Genomic DNA, 21,289 nt, shown 5'->3' on the forward strand with positions numbered 1-21,289 from the left:
TTAAAGTTAGATTTGAGCAGGGTTAATGTTAGATTTGAGCAGGGTTAATGTTAGATTTGAGCAGGGTTAAAGTTAGATTTGAGCAGGGTTAATGTTAGATTTGAGCAGGGTTAATGTTAGATTTGAGCAGGGTTAAAGTTAGATTTGAGCAGGGTTAATGTTAGATTTGAGCAGGGTTAAAGTTAGATTTGAGCAGGGTTAATGTTAGATTTGAGCAGGGTTAATGTTAGATTTGAGCAGGGTTAATGTTAGATTTGAGCAGGGTTAATGTTAGATTTGAGCAGGGTTAATGTTAGATTTGAGCAGGGTTAAAGTTAGATTTGAGCAGGGTTAATGTTAGATTTGAGCAGGGTTAAAGTTAGATTTCAGCAGGGTTAAAGTTAGATTTGAGCAGGGTTAAAGTATATCTCACAGGTCATCAGTTGTGATTGTACTGTTGTTTCTGTTTGACAGCTCTGTGTGTTGTGGCGTCAGCTGGCATTAAGGAAGTGGTGGGAGGACATGTCACTGTGGGCTGCTCGTTCTTTTGGGCAGGAACCAACAACAAATACTTCTGCAAGGGGACATGTTCTGGTAGAGACATTCTGGTTGAAACTAAGGGGAGCAAGACTGCAACTCAAGGTAGATACAGTATAGAAGACAACAGTGATGGAGTCTATGTGACCATCAAGAACCTGATGAAGTCAGACTCAGGGACCTACTGGTGTGGAGTGGAGAGATATGGCCCAGACACATTCCAAGAGGTGCATCTCACAGTTATAGATGGTAAGTTAACACTCCATCACAGTTACAGATGGTCATTTAACACTCCATCACAGTTACAGATGGTAAGTTAACACTCCATCACAGTTACAGATGGTAAGTTAACACTCCATCACAGTTACAGATGGTAAGTTAACACTCCATCACAGTTACAGATGGTAAGTTAACACTCCATCACAGTTACAGATGGTAAGTTAACACTCCATCACAGTTACAGATGGTAAGTTAACACTCCATCACAGTTACAGATGGTAAGTTAACACTCCATCACAGTTACAGATGGTAAGTTAACACTCCATCACAGTTGTCTTGAACATTGTTTGTTTGTTTGAGGCTTTCTGAGTTATTTCAACAGACATTACATCAACATGGTTACTTTACTTGTTTTAACCTATACTGCCTTTTCACATACAGCTTCTCCTGAAACCTCAACACTCACCTCCAGACCCCATGTCCCCACAACCTTACCAAACCTCTCTACAACATCCTCTAACCTCTCCACAACCCTCTCTTCTACATTTAAGGCATCTGGAGACATCAGTGTTGGTCCTTCACAGAGAACAGGTATGATGCACCTGTCACTTCCATCATTCATTCACCTTCAAACAACTATAATACACTGCTATATAATGTTATCAGGCTATCAGATAATATAGACAGAATCAAATATATCTGGTCATGCATTGGACACATCTCTCTCTCTCTCTCTCTCTCTCTCTCTCTCTCTCGCTCTCTCTCTGTCTCTCTCTCTCTCTGTCTATCTCTCTCTCCCTCTCTCTCTCTCTGTCTCTCTCTCTCTCTGTCTCTCTCTCTCTCTCTCTCTCTGTCTATCGCTCTCTCTCTCTCTCTCTCTCTCTCTCTCTCTCTCTCTCTCTCTCTCTCTCTCTGCCCCCCTCCCCTCCATCTCTCGATTCTCCTACCTTGGACAGAGTGAGAGTGCTGTTAGGTTTGTTTTCTACTAATGGTCATGCTGATGATATAGAGGCCAACAAGAAGTCATGTCATTCTTGAGGTTGCTATGGTTACTCTGATCACTATCGAACTATATGTCTGTCTATATGTATATCTATCTGTCTGTCTGTGTTCCTATCAGTTACCCCAGTGGTCATCATGGTGTGTGTGAGTCTGACTGTGTTGGTGGTGGGACTCATCCTGCTACTGATCTACAAATGGAGGAGAGACAGGACATCATCAAGTGAGTAACCATCCCATGAATACATGTATGTATGTATGTATGTATGTATGTATGTATGTATGTATGTATGTATGTATGTATGTATGTATGTATGTATGTATGTATGTATGTATGTATGTATGTATGTATGCGTATGTGTACAGTGCGTGAAAGTAAGTAAGTGTTGTCTTTCCATCAATTACACAGACTGTCAGTGACCTATTTCTTGTCGACGTGTACATTATATGTATGCATGTACAGTGCCTTGTGAAAGTAAGTAAGTGTTGTCTTTCCATCAATTACACAGACTGTCAGTGACCTATTTCTTGGTCGACTCACATCAACCTCTCTGTACATTATCCAACTTGCTATCCAGCACTATCTAGTTTTGTTTCACAGGAGGGGTAGAGTATAATTTATTAGACTATAGTATATTATGCAGTACCAGTACTGTCACTACACCCCTTTTAACACTAATACAAGGAGTAGAGTATAATTTATTAGACTATAGTATATTATGCAGTACCAGTACTGTCACTACACCCCTTTTAACACTAATACAAGGAGTAGAGTATAATTTATTAGACTACAGTATATTATGCAGTACCAGTACTGTCACTACACCCCTTTTAACACTAATACAAGGAGTAGAGTATAATTTATTAGACTATAGTATATTATGCAGTACCAGTACTGTCACTACACCCCTTTTAACACTAATACAAGGAGTAGAGTATAATTTATTAGACTACAGTATATTATGCAGTACCAGTACTGTCACTACACCCCTTTTAACACTAATACAAGGAGTAGAGTATAATTTATTAGACTATAGTATATTATGCAGTACCAGTACTGTCACTACACCCCTTTTAACACTAATACAAGGAGTAGAGTATAATTTATTAGACTATAGTATATTATGCAGTACCAGTACTGTCACTAAACCCCTTTTAACACTAATACAAGGAGTAGAGTATAATTTATTAGACTATAGTATATTATGCAGTACCAGTACTGTCACTAAACCCCTTTTAACACTAATACAAGGAGTAGAGTATAATTTATTAGACTATAGTATATTATGCAGTACCAGTACTGTCACTAAACCCCTTTTAACACTAATACAAGGAGTAGAGTATAATTTATTAGACTATAGTATATTATGCAGTACCAGTACTGTCACTACACCCCTTTTAACACTAATACAAGGAGTAGAGTATAATTTATTAGACTATAGTATATTATGCAGTACCAGTACTGTCACTACACCCCTTTTAACACTAATACAAGGAGTAGAGTATAATTTATTAGACTATAGTATATTATGCAGTACCAGTACTGTCACTACACCCCTTTTAACACTAATACAAGGAATAGAGTATAATTTATTAGACTATAGTATATTATGCAGTACCAGTACTGTCACTACACCCCTTTTAACACTAATACAAGGAGTAGAGTATAATTTATTAGACTATAGTATATTATGCAGTACCAGTACTGTCACTACACCCCTTTTAACACTAATACAAGGAGTAGAGTATAATTTATTAGACTATAGTATATTATGAGTACCAGTACTGTCACTAAACCCCTTTTAACACTAATACAAGGAGTAGAGTATAATTTATTAGACTATAGTATATTATGCAGTACCAGTACTGTCACTACACCCCTTTTAACACTAATACAAGGAGTAGAGTATAATTTATTAGACTATAGTATATTATGCAGTACCAGTACTGTCACTACACCCCTTTTAACACTAATACAAGGAGTAGAGTATAATTTATTAGACTATAGTATATTATGAGTACCAGTACTGTCACTAAACCCCTTTTAACACTAATACAAGGAGTAGAGTATAATTTATTAGACTATAGTATATTATGCAGTACCAGTACTGTCACTAAACCCCTTTTAACACTAATACAAGGAGTAGAGTATAATTTATTAGACTATAGTATATTATGCAGTACCAGTACTGTCACTAAACCCCTTTTAACACTAATACAAGGAGTAGAGTATAATTTATTAGACTATAGTATATTATGCAGTACCAGTACTGTCACTACACCCCTTTTAACACTAATACAAGGAATAGAGTATAATTTATTAGACTACAGTATATTATGCAGTACCAGTACTGTCACTACACCCCTTTTAACACTAATACAAGGAGTAGAGTATAATTTATTAGACTATAGTATATTATGCAGTACCAGTACTGTCACTACACCCCTTTTAACACTAATACAAGGAATAGAGTATAATTTATTAGACTACAGTATATTATGCAGTACCAGTACTGTCACTACACCCCTTTTAACACTAATACAAGGAGTAGAGTATAATTTATTAGACTATAGTATATTATGCAGTACCAGTACTGTCACTACACCCCTTTTAACACTAATACAAGGAGTAGAGTATAATTTATTAGACTATAGTATATTATGAGTACCAGTACTGTCACTAAACCCCTTTTAACACTAATACAAGGAGTAGAGTATAATTTATTAGACTATAGTATATTATGCAGTACCAGTACTGTCACTAAACCCCTTTTAACACTAATACAAGGAGTAGAGTATAATTTATTAGACTATAGTATATTATGCAGTACCAGTACTGTCACTAAACCCCTTTTAACACTAATACAAGGAGTAGAGTATAATTTATTAGACTATAGTATATTATGAGTACCAGTACTGTCACTAAACCCCTTTTAACACTAATACAAGGAATAGAGTATAATTTATTAGACTATAGTATATTATGCAGTACCAGTACTGTCACTACACCCCTTTTAACACTAATACAAGGAGTAGAGTATAATTTATTAGACTACAGTATATTATGAGTACCAGTACTGTCACTAAACCCATTTTCACCCTGCTGGATCTCTACTACACTACCACACCACCGCACGTGCACACACACATGATTTATATGTTGTGTTCCACAGGGCCAGTCACCAATCCAGACACAACAACCCAAGACTCCACCTACCAAACCCTCAACATAGCAACCCAAGACTCCACCTACCAAACCCTCAATACAACAACCCAAGACTCCACCTACCAAACCCTCAACACAACAACCCAAGAGTCCACCTACCAAACCCTCAATACAACAACCCAAGAGTCCACCTACCAAAACTTCATCCATAAAACAACAGACCCAAACTAATGCTGTGTTCATAACATGTTGGAAACTCTGAAAAGACTTATAATAAACAGTGAGCAACGCGGTGTCAACATTCACATGCTGTGAACTCGTCTAGAACGCTGATTGGCTCACATCAAATTAACTGCCTCATCCAGTAAATAGAAGTACAGTTATCATGCTTGTAAACAAATAATAATGTGATGTCATAACAACTTTCCCTCACTAACTTTAAACATCAGCTATCTGAGCAGCTAACCGATCACTGCAGCTGTACATAGTCCATCTGTAAATAGCCCACCCAGTCTATGCTTGTCCACCACTCCAGTGTTAATTGTAACTCTGCTACTGTGGCCTATTTATTTCCTTACCTCCTCACACCATTTGCACACATTGTATACAGACTCTTTTTTTTCTATTGTGTTATTGACTGTACGCTTGTTTATTTATTCCATTCTGTGTTGTTGTTCGTGTCGCACTGCTTTGCTTTATCTTGGCCGGTCGCAGTTGTAAATGAGAACTTGTTCTCACCTAGCTGGTTAAATAAAGGTGAATATATATATGTGATACACTGCCGGTTTTGCAGTTCTAATTGTTATCATAGGTACATTTCAACTGTGAGAGACGGAATCTAAAACAAAAATCCAGAAAATCCCATTGTATGATTTTTAAGTAATTCATTTGCATTTTATTGCATGACATAAGTATTTGACACATCAGAAAAGCAGAACTTAATATTTGGTACAGAAACCTTTGTTTGCAATTACAGAGATCATACGTTTCCTGTAGTTCTTGACCAGGTTTGCACACATTGCAGCAGGGATTTTGGCCCACTCCTCCATACAGACCTTCTCCAGATCCTTCAGGTTTTGGGGCTGTCGCTGGGCAATCCTGACTTTCAGCTCCCTCCAAAGATTTTCTATTGGGTTCAGGTCTGGAGACTGGCTAGGCCACTCCAGGACCTTGAGATGCTTCTTACAGAGCCACTCCTTAGTTGCCCTGGCTATGTGTTTTGGGTCGTTGTCATGCTGGAAGACCCAGCCACGACCCATCTTCAATGCTCTTACTGAGGGAAGGAGGTTGTTGGCCAAGATCTTGCGACACATGGCCCCATCCATCCTCCCCTCAATATGGTGCAGTCATCCTGTCCCCTTTGTTGACAAGCATCCCCAAAGAATTATGTTTCCACCTCCATGCTTCACGGTTGGGATGGTGTTCTTGGGGTTGTACTCATCCTTCTTCTTCCTCCAAACACGGCGAGTGGCGTTTTGACCAAAAAGCTCTATTTTTGTCTCATCAGACCACATGACCTTCTCCCATTCCTTCTTTGGATCATCCAGATGGTCATTGGCAAACTTCAGACGGGCCTGGACATGCTTGGCTTGAGCAGGGGTACCTTGCATGTGCTGCAGGATTTTAATCCATGGCGGCGTAGTGTGTTACTAATGGTTTTCTTTGAGACTGTGGTCCCAGCTCTCTTCAGGTCATTGACAAGGTCCTGCCGTGTAGTTCTGGGCTGATCCCTCATCTCAAATCAAATCAAATTTTATTTGTGACATACACATGGTTAGCAGATGTTAATGCGAGCGTAGCAAAATGCTTGTGCTTCTAGTTCCAACAATGCAGTAATAACCAACGAGTAATCTAACTAACAATTCCAAAACTACTACAAAACTACAAAAACTACTACAAAACTATACACACAAGTGTAAAGGGATAAAGAATATGTACATAAAGATATATGAATGAGTGATGGTACAGAGCGGCATAGGCAAGATGCAGTAGATGGTATCAAGTACAGTATATACATATGAGATGAGTATGTAAACAAAGTGGCATAGTTTAAAGTGGCTAGTGATACATGTATTACATAAAGATGCAGTAGATGATATAGAGTACAGTATATATGTATACATATGAGATAAATAATGTAGGGTATGTAAACATTATATTAAGTAGCATTGTTTAAAGTGGCTAGTGATATATTTGACATCAATTCCCATCAATTCCCATTATTAAAGTGGCTGGAGTTGAGTCAGTGTGTTGGCAGCAGCCACTCAATGTTAGTGGTGGCTGTTTAACAGTCTGATGGCCTTGAGATTGTCACGCCTTGGTCTTAGTATTTTGTGTTTTAGTTAATTAGTTAGTCAGGCCAAGGTGTGACATGGGTTTATTGTTTGTTGTATTCTTAGTGGGGTTTTTTTGGTTATTGGGATTGTAGCTGATTAGGGGTGTGTGTTACATAGGTTTGGCTGCCTGAGGCGGTTCTCAATCAGAGTCAGGTGATTCTCGTTGTCTCTGATTGGGAACTGTATTTAGGTAGCCTGGTTTTCACTTTGTATTTCGTGGGTGATTGTTCCTGTCTCTGTGTAGTGTGCACCAGATAGGCTGTAATAGGTTTCACGTTCCGTTTTGTTGTTTTTTTTTGTATTTATTAGTTATTTCATGTTTAGTTCCGTTATTTGTTTCATTAATAAACATGAGTAACCAACACGCTGCATTTCGGTCCGACTCTCTTTCGGCAAACGAAGAACGTCGTTACAGAGATAGAAGCTCTTTTTCAGTCTCTCGGTCCCAGCTTTGATGCACCTGTACTGACCTCGCCTTCTGGATGATAGCAGGGTGAACAGGCAGTGGCTCGGGTGGTTGTTGTCCTTGATGATCTTTATGGCCTTCCTGTGACATCGGGTGGTGTAGGTGTCCTGGAGGGCAGGTAGTTTGCCCCCAGTAATGCGTTGTGCAGACCTCACTACCCTCTGGAGAGCTTTACGGTTGTGGGCGGAGCAGTTGCCGTACCAGGCGGTGATACAGCCCGACAGGATGCTCTCGATTGTGCATCTGTAGAAGTTTGTGAGTGCTTTTGGTGACAAGCCGAATTTCTTCAGCCTCCTTCCTGAGGTTGAAGAGGCACTGCTGTGCCTTCTTCACGATGCTGTCTGTGTGGGTGGACCAATTCAGTTTGTCTGTGATGTGTATGCCGAGGAACTTAAAACTTACCACCCTCTCCACTACTGTTCCATCGATGTGGATAGGGGGGTGTTCCCTCTGCTGTTTCCTGAAGTCCACAATCATCTCCTTCGTTTTGTTGACGTTGAGTGTGAGGTTATTTCCCTGACACCACACTCCGAGGGCCCTCACCTCCTCCCTGTAGGCCGTCTCGTCGTTGTTGGTAATCAAGCCTACCACTGTTGTGTCGTCCGCAAACTTGATGATTGAGTTGGAGGTGTGTGTGGCCACGCAGTCGTGGGTGAACAGGGAGTACAGGAGAGGGCTCAGAACGCACCCTTGTGGGGCCCCAGTGTTGAGGATCAGCGGGGTGGAGATGTTGTTACCTACCCTAACCACCTGGGGGCGGCCCGTCAGGAAGTCCAGTACCCAGTTGCACAGGGCGGGGTCGAGACCCAGGGTCTCGAGCTTGATGACGAGTTTGGAGGGTACTATGGTGTTAAATGCTGAGCTCATGATCATTGATGCCCCACGAGGTGAGATCTTGCATGGAGCCCCAGACCGAGGGTGATTGACCGTCATCTTGAACTTCTTCCATTTTCTAATAATTGCGCCAAACAGTTGTTGCCTTCTCACCAAGCTGCTTGCCATCACAGTGTTGTGCAGGTCTACAATTTTATCTCTGATGTCCTTACACAGTTCTCTGGTCTTTGCGATTGCGGAGAGGTTGGAGTCTGTTTGATTGAGTGTGTGGACAGGTGTCTTTTATACAGGTAACAAGTTCAAACAGGTGCAGTTAATACAGGTAATGAGTGGAGAACAGGAGGGATTCTTAAAGAAAAACTAACAGGTCTGTGAGAGCTGGAATTCTTACTGGTTGGTAGGTGATCAAATACTTATGTCATGCAATAACATGCAAATTAATTACTTGAAGATCATACCATGTGATTTTCTGGATTTTTGTTTTAGATTCCGTCTCTCACAGTTGAAGTGTACCTATGATAAAAATGACAGACCTCTACATGCTTTGTAAGTAGGAAAACCTGCAAAATCGGCAGTGTATCAAATACTTGTTCTCCCCACTGTATATATTTTTTTAATCTTCAAAAACCATATAAACAGATTGTTTTAATATGATGTTTTGTTGTTGCATTTAACTGATGAAAATGCTGCTATCAATGTCATTTTCTCAGTATTTGACATCAGTGGACAGTATGTGGGTGAAGTCGGATCTCAGGGAAGCCACTAGTAATTACCAGTTGGAGAGACATTCAAGTGGAATGTTCTCAGTCGTATGCTAGTATTTGCAAATCTACGAGATGTTATGAATACAGCATCTGTTTATGACAAAACAAGTGAGTAAGTAAAGTCTCTGTAACATTCAAATCATTTTTGTACCAATGAAAATCTATCCTGCACCATACTTTCTCAATTACTGTTAATGTGGACCAATGACATGTAAAACGTGTAGAATTATATATAATTCAACTATTGTCATCATCTCAATTATGTGTGCTTCCTCTGCTGAAACAGGTTACCTTAGAACAGAGAAGTTAAGTTTCAACACTTTGTCACCCACAGCCAGCTGAGTTCCCTATAGGCCCTGGTCAAAAGTAGTGCACTTTGTGGGGAGTAGGGTGACATTTGGGGCACATTTAGCTGAGTTCTCTTGTGGTTTAGAAGTCTATCCTCTGGCAGGTTTGAACCAGTTTCACTCTGCATCACATATAGACAGAGAGAGAGAGAGACTTAGAGAGAGAGACTTAGAGACAGAGACAGAGACAGAGTGGGGCGGCAGGGTAGCCTAGTGGTAAGAGTGTTGGACTAGTAACCAAAAGGTTGCAAGTTCAAATCCCCAAGCTGACAAGGTACAAATCTGTCATTCTGCCCCTGAACAGGCAGTTAACCCATTGTTCCTAGGCTGTCATTGTAAAGCAAGGAAGAGCAAACACTGTCTAACTATTGATGGTTCAGTAGGACTGAGAGGTGCTGACTGACAACCTGTGTTGGACTTGTGCTAGTTATTCAACATGTGGTACTGTCACATTCTGGTGTGTGTGTGTGTGTGTGTGTGTGTGTGTGTGTGTGTGTGTGTGTGTGTGTGTGTGTGTGTGTGTGTGTGTGTGTGTGTTGTCCATTTCTATGTTAGGCCTGTATGGTTCTCAATCAGTTGGACTTGTGCTAGTTATTCAACATGTTTACTGTCACATTCCTGTTTTGTGTTGTGTTTGTGGGTGATTGGACTTGTGCTAGTTATTCAACATGTGGTACTGTTTTGGTTTTTGCATGTTTCTTGTTTTGTGTTATAGACTTTGCTTTATTAAAGATGTGGTAAACTGTCACATTCTGGTTTTGGTCCGACTCTGTTTCCCCACAATTCAACCATTACAGAATCACATTCCAAGGACCAAGTGGCGTGGTTGGACTTGTGCTAGTTATTCAACATGCAGTACTGTCACATTCTGGTGCAGCAGGTGCAACAGAGGCAGCAGCAGAAGCAGGAGAAGCAGTGCAGGAGTTATTCAAGCAGTGGGAGACTGTCACATTCTGGAGTGTGGACTTGTGAGTCCTTGGACTTGTGCTAGCTATTCAACATGTGGTACTGTCACATTCTGGTGTGTGTGAGTGTGTGGGCGGCATTATGTTGGACTTGTGCTAGCTAATTCAACATGTGGTACTGTCACATTCTGTGGGCATTCTATGTTGTGTGTCTGGTTTGTCCATTTCTATGTTAGGCCTGATATGGTTCTCAATCAGAGGCAGGTGTTAGTCATTGTCATTGGAGGTAGAACTGTTTTGAGTTGGGTTTTGTCGGGTAATTGTTAATGTCTTTGGGGGAGTGTGAAGAGATAGGACTTTTTTTTTTATGCAAGGCATTCTTCAGTTTTGCCCGGTAACCATTGTAGCACTTTCATCTTTATTAAAGATGCTCAAAACCATCAACACACGTGCTGCATTTTGTCCGGCGCTCTCTTTCCCCCCAAGAAAACCATTACAGAATCACCCACCAACCAAGGACCAAGCTGCCAGTCTGCCCAGAGGCAGCAGCAACCGCAGCAGCAGGAGCGCCGCCAGTCTGCCCAGCGGAGCAACAGAGCCGCAGCAGCAGCGCCGCCAGATCCGCCATTCAGCCAGGAGCCATTCAGCCAGGAGCAGCCAGAAGCCAGGAGCAACAGCAGCAGCAGGAGAAGCAGAAGCAGGAGAAGCAATCAGCAGCAGCAGGAGAAGCCTGAGCAGTCCTGAGCTTCCTCTCAGTCCTGGAGCAACCTCTCAGTCCCGGCAGCAGCAGAAGTCCGGAGAAGCAGTGGGGCCCGCAGGAGTTCAAGGCAGCAGCAGTGGGAGAGGCTGCACTATTTGGAGAAGTGGACTTGGGAGGAGATCCTTGCGCCAAAGGACCCTGGGCAGATGTCCACCCAGACCCTCCCCTATAGGTTTAGGTTGCCCCAAAGTCCGAGCTGGAGGCAGCGAAAGCAGAGAGGTTTTCCTTGTTTTAGTGTTGGTCAGGAGAGCGGCTGGAAGCCTGTTGTGGCAGCCCAAAAATTTCTTGGGGGAGGCACAGGGAGAGTTCTCATGGCAGAGGCAGGTGTTAGTCATTGTCTATGAGCCAACTTCCCCTGTTAACCGTTGGGCCATGGATGTTATCGGAGCTATCGGCGAAGCTGAGGGCTGAGTCTGAGAGGGTCGAGGAGTTATTGGACAGAATGGAGGAGAGTGAATGGATGGGAGATGAGGAGACACTCGAGGAGGTGTTAATAGAATTGGGGGAGGCCTGATTGGTTTTCAATCACGTGTGAAGAGAGAGAGGAGTTGATTTGGCGTAGTATGCAAGGCATTCGCCCTCAGGTGTGTGTCCCCAGCCCGGTACCACCAGTGCCGTTCTTCATTTACCCCGCACCAGGCTGTCTCTCCGTTCCATCAACACAGGTGCTCCCGCCTGTCCGGCGCTCCAGAGTTTCCGCCCCTCAGTCCAGAGGCGCCAGAGCCAGTCTGCTCCAGTGCCGCCAGCGCCGCCAGTCTGCCCAGCGCCGCCAGATCCGCCATTCAGCCAGGATCCGCCATTCAGCCAGGATCCGCCATTCAGCCAGGATCTGCCAGAAATGCCAGTCAGCCAGGATCCGCCAGTCAGCCAGGATCTGCCAGAACTGCAAGTCAGCCAGGATCTGCCGGAACCACCAGCCAGCCAGGATCTGCTCGATTTATCAACCTGCCTGAGCTTCCTCTCAGTCCTGAGCTTCCTCTCAGTCCTGAGCTTCCTCAGTCCCGAGCTGCCCCTCAGTCCGGAGCTGCCCCTCAGTCCGGAGCTGCCCCTCAGTCCAGTGGGGCCCAAGTTGTTAGGGTTCCTAGGCCAAGGTTACAACCTACCCTGCGCCACCTCAAGGGACGCTAAGGAGGGGGACGAAGACAATTACCCTGGAGTGGGGTCCACCTCCCTGCGCCAGAGCCGCCTACCCTGCTGACAGATGCCCACCCAGACACTCCCTATAGGTTTAGGTTGTGCGCTGGCGGAGTCCGCACCTTGGCCAAGCCTCAACAACCTGCTGGCCACTGTCAACCTTCTGACCATCGTTCCCTGTGTGTTTTCCTTGTTTTAGTGTTGGTCAGGACGTACCCTGGGTGGGCATTCTATGTTGTGTGTCTGGTTTGTCCATTTCTATGTTAGGCCTGATATGGTTCTCAATCAGAGGCAGGTGTTAGTCATTGTCTATGATTGGGAACCATATTTAGGTAACCTGTTTTGTGTTGGGTTTTGTGGGTAATTGTACCTGTCTTTGTGTTTGTGGCACCAGATAGGACTGGTTTTGTTTTTTTCAACCTTTCTTGTTTTGTAAATTGTAGTACTTTCATCTTTATTAAAGATGCACAAAACTAACCACGCTGCATTTTGGTCCGCCTCTCTTTCCCCACAAGAAAACCATTACAGTTCTTCATTTAGATTTTTTGGTTTGAACCTTGACTCACATTGGCTGAGGGCCCTCCACTCTTTTCCATATTGACCATGTATGTAGTAATTGTCATTGGTTCCCTGCTGGCCAGGTTGACTGTGTGTACCCTGAGGAGATCAGAGAGGCAGACAGACAGACAGACAGACACACTTCCTGTGGTCATCTATGTAGTCTACTCTACTGTCAATTCACCCTGCTGACCAACTCTACAACCTACCCTGCTGGCCAAGTCTCTACAACCTACCCTGCTGGCCAAGTCTCTACAACCTACCCTGCTGACCAAGTCTCTACAACCTACCCTGCTGGCCAAGTCTCTACAACCTACCCTGCTGACCAAATCTCTACAACCTACCCTGCTGGCCAAGCCTCTACAACCTACCCTGCTAGCTCTGCCACAGGTATTCCACAGATTCATGTGTAACTCCATAGGTGGAGTGTGTTTGAATGTGGGCGTTGACAAATAAGTGGGAGGAGCAACATAAATGGGTCTATGGAAACCTAACAGCTAATTGGGCAGTTTGTTGGCCACTTAATGTCTATTTGAGTGGCTGCTTGCTGCTTCCTTGTAGTATTTTAGCTAACCCTCTTTTCCTAACCTTAACCTGATTTTCCGAACCTGCCACGTTATCCTGAATGACAATGTACATTTTCCTAACCTGCTATTGTATTTCTACTAACCTCCCACGTTAATTATCCTAACCTGCCATGTTATTCTACTGTGACTCCCCAAAGATATATAAATCCAAGCTATTCTACTGCAGATCACCCAGCTTCTCTCATCTACTCCAATGTGGATCTACCTACAGATTCTAGAGTCTCTTCAAGTCCTCCAACAGCCAGTGGAACCCAGGATGATTCCATCTACTCTACAGCCCAGCTACCCAAAGATACTGTAGAATCTACAAGATACCCTGCTGTACACCTCTCTAAAGACACTCCAGAAGACGCCCTCTACTCTACAGCCCAGCTACCCAAAGATACTGTAGAATCTACAAGATACCCTGCTGTGCACCTCTCTAAAGACACTCCAGAAGACGCCATCTTGTCACGCCTTGGTCTTAGTATTTTGTGTTTTAGTTTATTAGTTAGTCAGACCAGGGTGTGACATGGGGTTATTATGTATTGTATTTTCGTATTGGGGTTTGTAGTGTTTGGGATTGTAGCTGATTAGGGGTGTGTGTGTGTTAAATAGGTTGGCTGCCTGAGGCGGTTCTCAATCAGAGTCAGGTGATTCTCGTTGTCGCTGATTGGGAACCGTATTTAGGTAGCCTGGTTTCGCTTTGCATTTCGTGGGTGATTGTTCCTGTCTCTGTGTAGTGTGCACCAGTCAGGCTGTATTAGGTTTCACGTTCTGTTTGTTGTTTTTGTATTTATTAGTTATTCGTGTATAGTTCGTTCGTTTTGTCTTTCTAAATAAACATGAGTAACCTATACGCTGCATTTCGGTCCGACTCTCCTTCAACAAAAGAAGAACGCCGTTACAGAATCACCCACCACACTCGGACCGAGCAGCGTGTCAACAGGCAGGAGCAGCGCAAACAGGAGCAGCGTGTTAACAGGCAGCGACAGCTGGAGCAGCAAAGGGAGGAGGAATTATTCGGAGAATGGACATGGGAAGACGTGCTGGATGGTAAAGGTTGCTACACTTGGGAGGAGATATTGGCCGGAAGAAATCGCCTCCCATGGCAACAGGTGGAGGAACTAAGGAGAGCAGAGGCAGCCGGAGATTGGAGCCGACGATACGAGGGAACACGGTTGGCAAGGAAGCCCGAAAAGCAGCCCCAAAAATGTTTTTTGGGGGGGCTATCAGGGAGTATGGCTGCGTCAGGTAGGAGACCTGCGCAATCTCCCTGTGCGTACCGGGGGGCTAGAGAGACCGGGCAGGCTCCGTGTTATGCAGTGGTGCGCACGGTGTCCCCAGTGCGGGTGCATGGCCCGGTGCGGTATATTTCAGCTCCGCGTATCGGCCGGGCTAGATTGAGCGTCGAGCCAAATGCCATGAAGCCGGCTCTACGCATCTGGTCTCCAGTGCGTTACCTTGGGCCGGTTTACATGGCACCAGCCTTGCGCTCTGTGTCTCCGGTTCGCCTACATAGCCCAGTGCGGGCTATTTCTCCTCACAGCACTGGCAGGGCAACCGAGAGTATTCAACCAGGTAAGGTTGGGCAGGCTCGGTGCTCAAGAGCTCCAGTGCGCCTGCATGGTCCGGTCTATCCAGAACCACCTCCACACCCCAGCCCTCCAGTAGCAGCTCCCCGCACTAGGCTTCCTGTGCGTGTCCTCGGCCAAATACCACCAGTGCCAGCACCACGCATCAGGCCTACAGTGCGCCTCACCTGTTCAGCGCAGCCAGCGCTTTCTCCCTCTCCTGCGCTGTCGGAGTCTCCCGTCTGTTCAGCAGTTCTAGAGCCTTCCTCCTCTACAGCGCTGCCGGAGCCTCCTGTCTCTATAGAGCAGCCTGAGCTGCCAGTCTACATTGAGCAGCCAGAGCTGTCAGTTTGCATAGAGCAGCCTGAGCTGCTAGTCTGCATGGAGCAGCTAGTCTGCATGGAGCAGCCAGAGCTGCCAGTCTGCAAAGAGCTGCCAGTCTGCATGGATTGCCAGTCTGCATAGAGCTGCCAGTCTGCAAGGAGCTGCCAGTCTCCATGAAGCCGCCAGAGCTGTCAGTCAGTATGGAGCAGCCAGAGCCGCCAGTCAGCATGGAGCAGCCAGAGCCGTCAGTCAGCATGAAGCAGCCAGATCTGCCAGTCAGCCAGACTCTTCCAGATCTGCCAGTCAGCCAGACTCTTCCAGATCTGCCAGTCAGCCAGACTCTTCCAGATCCGCCAGTCAGCCAGACTCTTTCAGATCCGCCAGACAGCCAGACTCTTCCAGATCTGCCAGTCACCAGACTCTTCCAGATCCGCCAGTCAGCCAGACTCTTCCAGATCCGTCAGTCAGCCAGACTCTTCCAGATCTGTCAGTCAGCCAGACTCTTCCAGATCTGCCAGTCAGCCAGACTCTTCCAGATCTGCCAGTCAGCCAGACTCTTCCAGATCTGCCAGTCAGCCAGACTCTTCCAGATCTGCCAGTCAACCAGACTCTTCCAGATCTGCCAGTCAACCAGACTCTTCCAGATCTGCTAGTCAGCCAGGATCCGCCAGTCAGCCAGGATCTGCCAGATCTGCTAGTCAGCCAGGATCCGCCAGTCGACCAGGATCTACCAGTCATCCGCCAGGATCCGCCAGTCGGCCAGGATCTGCCAGTCAGCCAGGATCTGCCAGTCAGCCAGGATCCGCCAGTCAGCCAGGATCCGCCAGTCAGCCAGGATCTGCCGGATTCAACTGCCTGGCTGGGCTTTTTCTCAGTACTGGGCTTTTCTCTCAGTACTGGACTGCCCCTCAGTCCCGAGCTGCCCCTCAGTCCCGAGCTGCCCCTCAGTCCCGAGCTGGGTTAGGGTTCTGGGTGAGGACTATTCGGCCATGGTCGGCGGTTAGGGTGGATTATCCATGGACGCGAAGGGGAGGAACAATGACATTTATGAAGTGGGGTCCACGTCCGGAGCCGGAACCGCCACCATGGACAGACGCCCACCCGGACCCTCCCTATGGTTTTGAGGTGCGTTCGGGAGTCCGCACCTTAGGGGGGGGGGTTCTGTCACGTCTTGGTCTTAGTATTTTGTGTTTTAGTTTATTAGTTAGTCAGACCAGGGTGTGACATGGGGTTATTATGTATTGTATTTTCGTATTGGGGTTTGTAGTGTTTGGGATTGTAGCTGATTAGGGGTGTGTGTGTGTTAAATTGGTTGGCTGTAGGCGGTTCTCAATCAGAGTCAGGTGATTCTCGTTGTCGCTGATTGGGAACCGTATTTAGGTAGCCTGGTTTCGCTGGATACAGCCCGACAGGATGCTCTCGTATTTAAAAGTGGGTGATTGTTCCTGTCTCTGTGTAGTGTGCACCAGTCAGGCTGTATTAGGTTTCACGTTGTTTTGTTGTTTTTGTATTTATTAGTTATTGTGGATAGTTCGTGGTCGTTTGTCTTTCTAAATAAACATGAGTAACCTACACGCTGCATTTCGGTCCGACTCTCCTTTAACAAAAGAAGAACGCATGTTACACATCTACTCTACAGCCCAGCTACCCAAAGATACTGTAGAATCTACAAGATACCCTGCTGTACACCTCTCTAAAGACACTCCAGAAGACGCCCTCTACTCTACAGCCCAGCTACCCAAAATAATATAGTACTATAGAATATATACAAGGAATGTGTCCCAAATCACACCCTATTATCTATCCCCCATATGGACCCTGGTCAAAGGCAGTGCTCTATAGAGAACAAGGTGCCATCTGGGATGAAGAGAAGCTCCCTGTAGAGAGATGAAGGGTTGTCACCACAGAGCCGCCATCTTGGAACGACATTAAAAAAACAATCCCTTTTCTGTTTCAAATCCTCCTTGACACATTGTATTAAAACAGCTCATGTGGTTTTACTATATATAATGTATGTAAAATATGAACATCTGGCTTTAAAATCACTTTTATCTCCAGATTTTGTGAAATTCAACCAACATTATTGTAAATATTTGTGTAAATATGAACTATGTGTTTTGTCAAATCTTGTCTTCATTTAAGCTGTTATAATAATGAAGAGAGTAATACCATAATAGTCTGTTCTACCTTTTGAGATTTACATATCTATTGTGTATTTACATACACTGGGCCTTTTAAAGCATTTCATTAAAACATCAAAATAGTCAAGTGCGTGTTTATGTGTTTGTAGTGAGTGTTTGTCAGTGTGTTTGTGCACATGTAAAGAAAGAGGAAGAGTCTTCTAGACTTGAACCGCCTGACTGACACACCACAGAGAGAGCAGACTCGTAGTGTGACAGCAGTGCTATACGGTGTAGTGAATTCCTGTACTGTAACAGGTGTAGTGAAGGTACTGTAACAGGAGTAGTGTAGGGTGTAGTGAATGTACTGTAACAGGAGTAGTGTAGGGTGTAGTGAAGGTACTGTAACAGGAGCAGTGTAGGGTGTAGTGAAGGTACTGTAACAGGAGTAGTGCAGGGTGTAGTGAAGGTACTGTAACAGGAGTAGTGTAGGGTGTAGTGAAGGTACTGTAACAGGAGTAGTGTAGGGTGTAGTGAAGGTACAGTAACAGGAGTAGTGTAGGGTGTAGTGAAGGTACTGTAACAGGAGTAGTGTAGGGTGTAGTGAAGGTACTGTAACAGGTGTAGTGAAGGTACTGTAACAGGAGTAGTGTAGGGTGTAGTGAAGGTACTGTAACAGGAGTAGTGTAGGGTGTAGTGAAGGTACTGTAACAGGAGTAGTGTAGGGTGTAGTGAAGATACTGTAACAGGAGTAGTGTAGGGTGTAGTGAAGATACTGTAACAGGAGTAGTGTAGGGTGTAGTGAAGATACTGTAACAGGAGTAGTGTAGGGTGTAGTGAAGGTATTGTAACTTGAGTAGTGTAGGTTGTAGTGTAGGGTCTGGAGAGTCTTACGGTTGTGGGCGGAGCAGTTGCCTTACTATGCGGTGATACAGCCCGACAGGATGCTCTCGATTGTGCATCTGTAAAAGTTTGAGTGTTTTCAGTGACAAGCCAAATTTCTTATACCTCCTGAGGCTGCGCCTTCTTCACCACGCTGTCTGTGTGGGTGGACCATTTCAGTTTGTCCGTGATTTGTACACCGAGGAACTTAAAACTTTCCACCTTCTCCACTGCTGTCCCGTCGATGTGGATAGGGGGTGGTCCCTCTGCTCTTTCCTGAACCTGGACCTATTGGGGCGGTAAGGAATTGGAGTGAGTCTAGGGAATCAGTTGGGGGAAATATGATCCATGACTAGTCTCTCAAAGCACTTCATGATGACAGAAGTGAACTCTATGGGGCAGGAACAATGGTGGCCCTCTGGAAGCATGTGGGCACAGCAGACTGGGATAGGGACTGATTGAATATGTCCGTAAACACACCAGCCAGCTGGTCTGCGCTCTGAGGACACGTCTATGGATGCCGTCTGGGCCGGCAGCCTTGCGAGGGTTAACACGTTTAAATGTTTTACTCACGTTTTAAACGGTGAAGGAGAGCCCACAGGTTTAGGTAGCAGGCCGTGTCAGTGTCACTGCTTTGTCCTCAAACACAGTGCCATTGGTGGGTGCTGCTATGCTGACAAGTTACAAATCTGTCGTTCTGCCCCTGAACAGGCAGTTAACCCACTGTTCCTAGGCTGTCATTGAAAATAAGAATTTGTTCTTAACTGACTTGCCTAGTAAAATAAAGGTAAAATAAATAAAAAGGACCGTTATTCAGGTATCTGCTTGGGGAGGATATACACGGCTGTGAAATCTTTTGGTAGATAATGCGGTCGGCATTCGATCGTAAGGAATTCTAGGTCAGGTGTACAGAAGGACTTGAGTTCCTGTATGTTGTTATGATTACACCATGAGTCATTAGTCATAAGGCATACACCCCCGCCCTTCTTCTTACCAGAGAGATGCTTGTTTCTGTCGGCGCGATGCGTGAAGAAACCGGGTGGCTATACCGACTTTGATAACGTATCCCGAGTGAGCCATGTTTCCGTGAAACAGAAAATGTTACAATCTCTGATGTCTCTCTGGAAGGCAACCCTTACTCAAATTTCCTCTACCTTGTTGTCAAGGGACTGGACATTGGAGAGTAGTATACCCGGGAGAGGAGAGCGATGTGCCAGATGAAGCCTGACCAGAAGGCCGCTCCGTCTACCCCTTCTGTTGTTTTGGGTCGTCTACTGGGATCAGATCCATTGTCCTGGATGGTGGTCGAACAGAGGATCCGCTTCGGGAAAGTCCTATTCCTGGTCACAAGGTAGATAAGTTGATGTTGCTCTTATATAAAATAGTTCTTCCCGGCTTGTATGTAATAAGACTTCAGGTTTCCTGGGGTCACAATGTAAGAAATAATACATTAAAAAACAAAACACTGTATAGATTCCTAAGAAGGAAGCAAGGCGGCCATCTCTGTCGGCGCCATCTTACCTTCAGTAAAGACTGATGCTTGTAACCCCCAGACACTCCCCCAACAGCTGTAGACACCTAATAATGTACTGCACCAGAGAGAGAGATGGAGGGAGAGAGAGATGGAGGGAGAGAGAGATGGAGGGAGAGAGAGATGGAAGGAGAAGAGATGGAGGGACAGATGAAGGGAGAGAGAGATGGAGGGACAGATGATGGGAGAGAGAGATGGAGGGACAGATGAAGGGAGAGAGAGATGGAGGGAGAGGGGAGATGGAGGGAGAGAGAGATGGAGGGACAGATGAAGGGAGAGAGAGATGGAGGGAGAGAGAGATGGAGGGAGAGAGAGATGGAGGGAGGTCGCCCTCCAGTGGTAGAATAACTCTTCTCTGTAGACAGCCTCCAGTCTGCATGAATGTATGAATGTGTTTCTGTGCTGTGATCCATAGAGGACTCTCTCACTCTCTTTTTCTCACTGATCTCATTTTCTCTCTCCCTCTACTGTGATGTAGGAACAAAGATGTGATTGGTTAAGGAGGAAGAGGGAGGGGCTGCCAGACATAACATGTGGTAGGAGGGTTTGAACAAGTAGACAGAGAGAGATGCAGGAATAGGGAACTACATAGTTGTAAGACTGCAAAGAGTGAGTGAGACCTGGACCAACCTGAGAGAGAGGAGCAGAGAGAGAGATACAGAAATAGGGAACTACATAGTTGTAAGACTACAAAGAGTGAGTGAGAGAGAGAGACAGGGCAGAGAGAGAACATAAAGTACATGAAGTTTGTATTTAAGTTCCTATAAGTAGAGAAGAACGGAGAAAGTTACAGACTTGGACAAACAACATTATATCAGGACCTATAGACACCTGGACCAACCTGGAGAGAACACAACATTATATCAGGACCTATAGACACCTGGACCAACCTGGAGAGAACACAACATTATATCAGGACCTATAGACACCTGGACCAACCTGGAGAGAACACAACATTATATCAGGATCTATAGACACCTGGACCAACCTGGTGAGAACACAACATTATATCAGGACCTATAGACACCTGGAGAGAACACAACATTATATCAGGACCTATAGACACCTGGACCAACCTGGAGAGACCACACCATTATATCAGGACCTATAGACACCTGGACCAACCTGGAGAGAACACAACATTATATCAGGACCTATAGACACCTGGAGAGAACACAGCATTATATCAGGACCTATAGACACCTGGACCAACCAGTAGAGAACACAACATTATATCAGGACCTATAGACACCTGGACCAACCTGTAGAGAACACAACATTATATCAG

The 21,289-nt window shown here is 44.8% G+C and overlaps 1 long non-coding RNA gene across 1 annotated transcript; it reads left to right on the forward strand.

Annotated features, from left to right (window-relative positions):
• The first annotated feature begins 681 nt into the window (after positions 1 to 681).
• On the forward strand, positions 682 to 1,900 carry LOC135531544 (uncharacterized). The gene is made up of 3 exons (XR_010454029.1): positions 682 to 765; positions 1,287 to 1,326; positions 1,856 to 1,900. It is a non-coding gene; the product is annotated as an uncharacterized LOC135531544 (long non-coding RNA).
• Positions 1,901 to 21,289: the final 19,389 nt, after the last annotated feature.

The sequence above is a fragment of the Oncorhynchus masou genome, unplaced genomic scaffold (assembly GCF_036934945.1).
Source record: "Oncorhynchus masou masou isolate Uvic2021 unplaced genomic scaffold, UVic_Omas_1.1 unplaced_scaffold_1636, whole genome shotgun sequence".
NCBI lineage: Eukaryota > Metazoa > Chordata > Actinopteri > Salmoniformes > Salmonidae > Oncorhynchus > Oncorhynchus masou.